Below are 9,690 nucleotides of genomic sequence, written 5' to 3' on the forward strand. Positions count from 1 at the left end.
TGTAGGAGAATCATGGCTGTAGTCACAACAGAGAATAGCTTGGACAACTGTCGAAGGGAATGACTGATTAAGGCAATTTGACCACCCAGTTTGTCTATCTTTAAAATTACCAAGCAACTGAATTGTGCAAATCCATTTACAGATACACATTATTAAACTGTTTGCAATTTGCATGCCATAGGATTCAGTCTAATAAAAGTATTGCTTAAAACGTAAGTGTACACGAATTGAGTGAAATGCAAAATAGATCGCTAAACCGTGTGTTCACGACATAACACTCGGTAATATTTTTGATTAAACGATCAATTGCTAATCTCTTGCGTACAGCTACACCAGTTCAACAAATTAATAAATCAATCAACAAAATTACATTGGAAATACCCTTTAACAGGCTCCTAGAAAGAGTTTTGTTCTAATTGCTGTTAAGAAGCCCCTTGAAATGTGGCAATAGCCTGACTACTCAAAGCCTGCTCACAATCTACAAGAAACATATCAGGAGTTGCTGTGGTTCTGTTCGCCGAGCTGGAAGTTTTTGTTGCGAACGTTTCGTCCCCTGGCAAGGCGACATCATCAGTGCTTGGGAGCCTCCTGCGAAGCACTTCTTTGATGTTTCCTCCGGTGTTTATAGTGGTCTGTCCCTGCCGCTTCCGGTTGTCAGTTTCAGCTGTCCGCTGTAGTGGTTGGTATATTGGGTCCAGGTCGATGTGTTTGTTGATGGAGTTTGTGGATGAATGCCATGCCTCTAGGAATTCCCTGGCTGTCCTCTGTCTGGCTTGCCCTATGATAGTAGTGTTGTCCCAGTCGAATTCATGTTGCTTGTTGTCTGCGTGTGTGGCTACTAAGGATAGCTGGTCGTGTCGTTTCGTGGCTAGTTGATCTTCATGTATGCGGATTGTTAGCTGTCTTCCTGTTTGTCCTGTATAGTGTTTTGTGCAGTCCTTGCATGGTATTTTGTACACTACATTCGTCTTGCTCATTTTGCGTATCGGGTCCTTCGTTCTGGAGAGTTGTTGTCTGAGCGTGGCTGTTGGTTTGTGTGCCATTATGAGTCACACATATCAGGAGTGTGATGGATATTCCCCACTTGTTTGGATGAGTCCAGCTCCAACAACACTCAAGAAGCTTGACAGCATCCAGGACAGAGAAGTTTAATTTATTGGCCCCACTTCCACAAATACCCGCTCCTTCCACCACCAACAGTCAGTAGCAGTAATGTATGCTATCTAAAAGATGTTTTGCAGAAATTCATCAAAGACCCTTAGACAGCAAATTCAAGACCATTATCATCTAGGTGGACAAGGGCAGCAGATAACAAACATCACCAACTGCAAGGTCCTCCTAAAGCTACTCACCATCCCAACTTGGAAACAAATTTGTTGTTCTGTCAGTGTCGCTAGGTGAAATCCTCCAATTCCTTCCCTAATGACATCATGGGCCAACCTAAAGAACACAGAGGGCAGAAGTTCAAAAAGATAGCGCACCTCTATCTTCTCAAGAGAAATTAGGGATGGGCATTACATGTTGGTCCAATCAATGATGTGCAAATCCTTTGAATGAATGAAAAGAGGGAGATTTGGGAATTATGATTACTTGGAAAACCACAGTTTAATTGGAGAGAGTCAGCATGGCTTTGTGATGGGCTGGGTCATGCCTCACAAACCTTATTGAATTCATCGAGGCTGTGACAAAACACATTGTTGAAAGTAGAGCAGTGGATATGGTGTACATGGATTTTAAAAAGGCGTTTGATAAGGTTCCCCATGGTAGGCTCATTCAGAAAGTAAGGAGGCATGGGATACAGGGAAACCTCTCTGTCTGGATCCAAAACTGGCTGGCCCATCGAAGACAGAGGATGGTGGTAAATGAAAAGAATTCAGCATGGAGCTCGGTAACAAGTGATGTGCCGCAGGGATCGGTTCTGGGACTTCTGCTCTTTGTGATGAGGAAGTTGAAGGGTGGGTTTGTACTTTTCCCAATCACACGAAGGTTGATGGAGTGGTGGATAGTGTGGAAGGTTGTTGTAGATTGCAATGTAACATTGACAGGATACAGAACTGGGCTGATAAATGGCAGACGGACTTCACCCTGGAAAAAAGTGGTGTGATTCACTTTGGATGGTTGAAATTGATTGCGGAATACAGCGTTAAAGGTAGGATTCTTGGCAGTGTAAAGGAACAGAGGGATCTTGGGATCCATGTCGGTAGGTCCTTCAAAGTTGCCAGCCAAGTTGATAGGGTTGATAGGAAGGTGTATTGTGTGTTTGCTTTCATTAATAGGGGGATTGAGTTTAAAAGCCCCGGTTAGACAACACTTGGAATATTGTTTTCAGTTCTGGTCGCCTCATTATAGGAAAGATGTGGAAGCTTTAAAGAGGGTGCAGAGGAAATTTACCAGGATGGTGCCTGGACTGGATGGCGTGTCCTATGAAGAAAGATTGATGGAGGTAGGTCTTTTCTCATTGGAGTGAAGAGGGATGAGAGGTGACTTGATGGAGGTGTACAAGATGTTAAGTGAAATAGGTAGAGAGGATAACCAGAAACTTTTTTCCCAGGGTGGAAATGTGTATGACGAGGGGTGAATAATTGTAAAGTGATTGAAGGAATGTATAGGGAAGATGTCAGAGGTAGGTTATTTACCCAGAGAGCAGTGGGTGCTTGGAATGCACTGCCAGCAGTGGTAGTAGAGTCAGATGCATTAGGAATATTTAAGTGACTTTTGGATAGACACTGGAAGGTGTACAATGAAGGATATGTAGGTTAGTCTGATCTTAGGGTAGGATAAATGGTCAGCACAACATCAAGGGCCAAAGGGCCTGTACAATGCTGGCCTGTTCTCTGTTCCAAATGTGTTAGTGCTTTTACACGTTCTAAGGGGTCTCAGTTTAACATTACCTTCTAGAACTAGTGGGCACTCTGATTTCAAAAATTAAACATTTATTTGTCAATGGCATGTTTTAATCTCTACCATCTGAATGTAACACTAACTCAATGTTTGATTTCAGTAATGTATTAATTATTAATTACCCTCGAGGAGTTAACTGAGTGGAATTCCGTTAAATAACAGGGTATTGGTGACAATTTGAAACGATGAAATGTGATAATTTGGACTACTGGATAGACAACGTCTCCTGGCAGCAATTGAACTTAAAGGAAGCAGTGGGATATTAAAATCGCCAATTTGTTTTCAATTATTAGTAATGATGTAATCTCCTCATTGCGATCCATATGTTAGTAGATTTCCACATTTGTCGCTCTTGACATTTTTCCTTCCCATTTTGATCGAGCCCTGTTATTCTCCTTCTTCTCCTCAAGATTGTGTGATATCACTTTGCTCTTTTTTTCACTGTCCAAGCCTAATCTAAAACAATTTACAATACAAAAGTTGATTTCAATAAATTTGCTCCCTATGGATCGCAACTGTAAGTGTCACTGATGATAATATTAACTTTCACTCGTATGAAGTTTCTGAATTAACCAAATTTATGGAATGTTTTAATCTCTACCATCTGAATGTAACACTAACTCAATGTTTGATTTCAGTAATGTATTAATTATTAATTACCCTCGAGGAGTTAACTGAGTGGAATTCCGTTAAATAACAGGGTATTGGTGACAATTTGAAACGATAAAATTCTGTTGTATCACTTCAGGTGTCACAATTGCAATTTTATAAAGGTGCAATAAAAGTAATATGCTTCCTTGGAATTTATTCACTCTTTCTTCCTCTGTCTACCTTCCAGCTAGTTTACTGGCGATTATGATCCTGACCCGAGGAAGATGTGGTCTCTCCCGATGCATCACATGGTATCTGGTCTCCATGGCGGTGACGGATCTCCTGGTCATCATCACTGCTGTGCTGCTAAACCGTATTCCCGGTGTTTATTTCCCAACTAGTTTCCTGTCAATAACTCCTGTATGCAGCCTCATGATTTCTTTAATCTATGCATCCAGGGACTGCTCTGTCTGGTTAACAGTTGTTTTTACTGTCGATCGATTTGTGGTTATTTGTTGTCCGAAGCTGAAAGGAAAATATTGCACTGAGAAAATGGCAATCACAATAATAGCAACTGTTTGCACAGCAGGATGTTTAAAGAGTGTTCCCTGGTACTTTCTGCATGAACCCATTTACATTATGAACAATATCCCGTGGCATTGCAAAATGAAGGAAATATTTTACACTTCACCAGTATGGGGTGCTTTCGTATGGATTGACTGCATTGTAACCCCATGTCTGCCATTCTTTCTGATCCTTGTTCTTAATGCCCTGACCGTCAGGTTTATTGTTGCAGCCAACAGAAATCGCAGGAGACTCCGAGCCCAGAACCTCAGAGAGAATCAGAATGACACAGAACTGGAGAACAGGCAGAGGTCCATCATTTTGCTCTTTGCTGTCTCTGGCAGTTTCATCCTGTTGTGGATGACGTATGTGGTATACTACTTCCACAGACTGCTTTTGCCCCATTATCTTATCAATGGCTTCAATGATCCACAATTCATCTTACAAGAAAGTGCAAACATGCTCCAACTGTTGAGTTGCTGCACCAACACATTCATCTACGTGGTAACTCAGAGAAAGTTCAGACAAGAGTTAAAGATCCTAGTAGAATATCCATTGAATCTACTGGCTAAATTATATAGATAGTGAATGTATAAATTAGTGTGTTTACTCTGCATCAAGACAAACACCGAGGGATTATCTCAGAGAAAGGCAACTTTGGTATTTGTGAGATGTAAATTAAATAATATTTTTCATTTGTCTTGGCAGCTGTTGGGAAGAATAATTTCTGCTGGCTTGTTGGCAAAGATCGAGCTATTGTTTCCATAGAACGGGAAAGTGGAAATCCACTAACATATGGATCAAAATGAGGAGATTACATCATTACTAATAATTGAAAACAAATTGGCGATATTAGTGTTATCTAGTCCAGATGTACTCCCATGCCATTTGCTGGGTCTCTGCATCTTCAGAATAAGTAGGAATGATCAGTTATTTGAATCTTCTCATATCACTGCAATGACCCCAGTTGGGGGGAATTCTGCACAAGGTAAATCCCAGAATCAAACTGGGCTTCACAAGCTTCGTGATTCATTTTCTGCAATTGGTTAACATGAGGACACATCACACCATATTCATGAGTCCAGAGAAGGTCTTTGCAAAGACCTTCGATGTATTACACAGAAGAAGAAATAACGGACACAGGAGTTGAATATAGATGTTAATTCGAAACATAGTAACATCAACATCTAAATAAACATTCAACCAGTTTCCCATAATTACTCACCACAGATATTCACTCCCATTGAACTATCTTCCCATTTCAAATTTTCTTTCCTTTTAACTACTGAAAGCTTTTTTGAATTATTTCTTTGAGCGTATTGCCATGAAAAACATTGAAATATAAAAACTAGATGCACAGGCAGACCATTTGGTGCTTCAAGTTTGCTCTGTGATTCTGATGACCATGGCTTGAGTGAATGTAGCCCAATCCAATCCCATCCCTTTTCATTCGTCATTCCTGCCATCCCAAGAATCAACCCAGTTAACATTTATGGCACTCATTCCATAGTTCATAACAACGGAAGACATAGGAGCACAAATAACACCATTCAGCCCACCGAGTCTGCTCCATTATTCAATCGTGGATGACAAGTTTCTCAACCCCAATGTCCTGCTTTCTCCCCATAACCCTTGATCCCCTTTACAATCAAGAACCTACCTATCTCCGTCTTAAATATTCTCAATGACCTGGCCTCCCCAACCTTCTGTGGCAGTGAATTCCATGGAGTCACCACTCTCTGGCTGAAATGTTTTCCTCTTATCTCTGTTCGAAAAGGTCTTCCCTTTACTCTGAGGCTGTGCCCTCAGGTGATAGTCTCTCCAACCAATAGAAACATCTTCCCAATATCCACTCTGTCCAGGACATTCATTATTTGGTAAGCTTCAATTAAATCTACTCTCATCCTTCTAAACTCCATCGAATATAGACTCAGAATCCTCCAACTTTCCTCATATGTTAAGCTTTTCATTTCTGGACCTTCTTGTGAATCTCCTTTGAACACACTCCAAGACCAGTACATCCTTCCTGAGATATGGGGCCCAAACCTCCACACAATACTCCAAATGTGGCCTGACCAGTGCCTTATAGAGCCTCAGAAATACATCTCTGCTTTTATATTCATGCCACTCGAAATAAGATTAGATTACATTACAGTGTGGAAACAGGCCCTTCGGCCCAACAAATCCACACCAACCCGCCGAAGCACAACCCACCCATACCCCTACATTTATCCCTTACCTAACACTACGGGCAATTTAGCATGGCCAATTCACCTGACCTGCACATCTTTGGGCTGTGGGAGGAAACTGGAGCACCCGGAGGAAACCCACACAGATACGGGGAGAAGGTGCAAGCTCCACACAGTCAGTCGCCTGAGGCGGGAATTGAACCCGGGTCTCTGGCGCTGTGAGGCAGCAGTGCTAACCACTGTGCCACCGTGCCACGCATAAACTGTCATCATTGCATTTACATTCCAAATTACTAACTCAACCTACAAGTTTACGTTGAGAGAACCCGGGACTAGAACTCCCAAGTCTCTTTGCACTTCAGATTTCTGAATTTTCTCCAAATTAGTCCAAATGTCTATTCGACATAGCAAGGTGCATGACCTCACATTTTCCCATGTTGTACTCCATCTGCCACTTCTGAAACGACTCTCCTAACCTGTCCAACGCCTTGTGCAGCTTTCCCCCTCGTCAATGCTCCCAGTCCCTCTGCCTATCTTTGTACCATCTGCAAACTTAGCCAAAATGCCCTCAGTTCCTTCATCGAGATCGTTAATGTATCAGGTGAAAAGTTGTAGTCCCAACACTGAGCCTTTCCCTGGAGCAGAGGAAGCTGAAAGGTGACCTTTCAGAGGTTTATTAAATCATGAGGAGCACATATAAGATGTACAGCCAATGTCTTTTCTCCAGAGTCCAAATCTAGAGGGCACAGGTTTAAGGCGAGAGGGGCAAGAGTAAAACAGTGCTGAAGGGCAACAGTTTCACACAGTTCATCCATGGAATGAACTACCAGAGGAAGTGGCCGAGGTGAGTACAATGATAATGCAAAAGACTGTTGGACATGTATATGGACAGGGAATGTTAACAGGAATACGGGCCAAATACAGGGATTAGGTCATTTCAGGAAAACTGCTTGGCATGGTGAGTTGGACTGAAGGGTCTTTTTCCATGCTGTACTATCTCTAGTTCCAATCAGATGACTAGCTCTCCGAATTACCTAACTTGATTGCCCTGCTCGGTGAAGATGCTTTGCATTGAAATGAACTCTGAAATCTTCTGAACTGAATACAAAACTACATTCTTTAAGGAATCGACATAAGACAACATTGCCTTAAGATGATTTACTCTGATTATTAAAAATATATCAGAGTCCAAAGGATTCAGCTATGACAACTATAAAGGAATAAAATAAAATAAAACAATAATCTGTAAAGTACTTGACTGCAATCACATGCTTTCTTGAAACTGACATGTTTAGGCCTCAGTTTCAGACCATATATATAAAAAAAAGTTTGTTGCAAAAAGATTTGACTCACAGAACTAAATGAAATCCATCTGTTTGCATCTATGAATAAAGACGGAATTCCAAATGTGTTATAATACAATATACATGTTTCATCACGTCACTCACACCAAAGTTTAAAAGCTGTCTCATAAACATCTTAAGGAAGCTCAAGGGAGCTGGTGTTTTTCTTATTGAAGTGAAGAAGGACGAGCAGTGATTTGTTAGAGGTGTACGAGATGACGAGAGGCATATATAGAGTGGATAGAGAGAGAGAGAGAGAGACAGAGACATTTTCCCAGGGTGCAAAATAGCGATCACGAGGGAAGCATAATTTTAAGACAATTGAAGGAAGATTTAGAGATTTCAGATGTTGGTTCGTTACACAGAGAGTGGTGGGTGCTTGGAATGCACTCCCAGCGGTGGTAATAGAGTCAGGGACATTTCAGCGACTCTTGGATAAGCAAACGCATGTTGGTGAAACGTAAGGTATTTAAGTTCGTTTCATCTTAGACTAGGATAAAAGGTCAGAGACCCAAAGGGACTGTGCTGTGCTGTATTGTTCTATGTTTTCTGTTTTCAAATAATATAGAGATTTGATTGCACCTAAATTGGAAGGGGAATAATATACTGGCAGGGAGATTTGCAAGAGCTGCTAGGGAGGATTTAAACTAGTAAGGTGGGGGGAGGGGGGAACCCAGGGAGATAGTGAGGAAAGAGATCAATCTGAGACTGGTACGGTTGAGAACAGTAGCGAGTCAAACAGTCAGGGCAGGCAGGACAAGGTAGGACTAATAAATTAAACTGCATTTATTTCAGAGCAAGGGGCTGAACAGGGAAGGCAGATGATCTCAGGGCATGGTTAGGAACATGGGACTGGGATATCATTGCAATTACAAAAACATGGGACTGGGATGGGCAGGACTGGCAGCTGAATGTTCCAGGATATAAATGTTACAGTAAGGATAGAAAGGGAAGCAAGAGAGGAGGGGGAGTGGCGTTTTTGATAAGGGATAGCATTACGGCTGTGCTGAGGGAGCATGTTTCCAGAAATACATCCAGGGAACTGAGAAATAAGAAAGGGATGATCACTTTATTGGGATTGAATTGTAGACTCGCTAATAGTCAGAGGGAAATTGAAAAACAAACTTGTAAGGAGATCTCAGTTATCTGTAAGAATAACAGGGTGGTTATGGTAGAGAATTTTAACTTTCCAAACACAGACTGGGACTGCCATAGTGTTAAAGGTTTAGATGGAGAGGAATTTGTTCAGTGCGTACAAGACAATTTTCATATTCAGTATGTGGATGTACTTACTGGAGAAGGTGCAAAACTTGACCTACTCTTGGGAAATAAGGCAGGGCAGATGACTGAGGTGTCAGTGGGGAGCTCTTTGGGGCCAACAACGATAATTCTATTAATTTCAAAATAGTGATAGAAAAGGATCAGTTCTAAATTGGAGAAAGGCCAATTTTGACTATATTAGGCAAGAGCTAGTTGGGGGCAGATGTTCACAGATAAATTACGTCTGGAAAATGGGAAGCCTTCAGAAATGAGATAACGAGAATCCAGAGCAAGTATATTCCTGTCAGGGTGGCAGGAAAGGTTGGTAGGTATAGGGACTGCTGGATGACTAAAGAAAGTGAAGGTTTGGTTAAGAAAAAGAAGAAAGCATATGTAAGGTACAGACAGGATAGATCGAGTGAATCCTGAGAAGAGTATAAAGGCAGTAGGAGTATACTTAAGAGGGAAATCATGAGGACAAAAAGGGGACATGAGATAGCTTTGACAAATAGAGGTAAGGAGAATCCAAAGGGTTTTTACAAATATATTAAAGACAAAAGGGTAACTAGGGAGAGAATAGAGCCCCTCAAAGATCAGAGCTGAAAATGTGTTGCTGGAAAAGCGCAGCAGGTCAGGCAGCATCCAAGGAGCAGGAGAATCGACGTTTCGGGCATGAGCCCTTCTTCAGGAATCTGCAGTCCTCACTTTCTCCTCGAAGATTTTAACCTACTGTGAATCCTCTTGCAAGGATGCCTTCCTTGAAGAAGCTCTCTTCCTCCCTCTACACCTTGGATGCTGGCTGACCTGCTGCGCTTTACCAGCAACACATTTTCAGCTCTGAT

General features: G+C 41.7%; 1 protein-coding gene across 1 annotated transcript in view; it reads left to right on the forward strand.

Moving 5' to 3' along the window:
• The first annotated feature begins 942 nt into the window (after positions 1-942).
• Positions 943-9,690, forward strand: part of LOC122543500 (targeting protein for Xklp2-like) — a 47,313-nt gene continuing 38,565 nt past the window's right edge. Inside the window, exon 1 of the mRNA XM_043682256.1 lies at positions 943-946. The gene's annotated coding sequence lies outside the window, so the exon portion shown is untranslated. The remainder of the gene's footprint in view (positions 947-9,690) is intronic.

This window comes from Chiloscyllium plagiosum, chromosome 44, assembly GCF_004010195.1.
Source record: "Chiloscyllium plagiosum isolate BGI_BamShark_2017 chromosome 44, ASM401019v2, whole genome shotgun sequence".
NCBI classification, from domain to species: Eukaryota; Metazoa; Chordata; class Chondrichthyes; order Orectolobiformes; family Hemiscylliidae; genus Chiloscyllium; species Chiloscyllium plagiosum.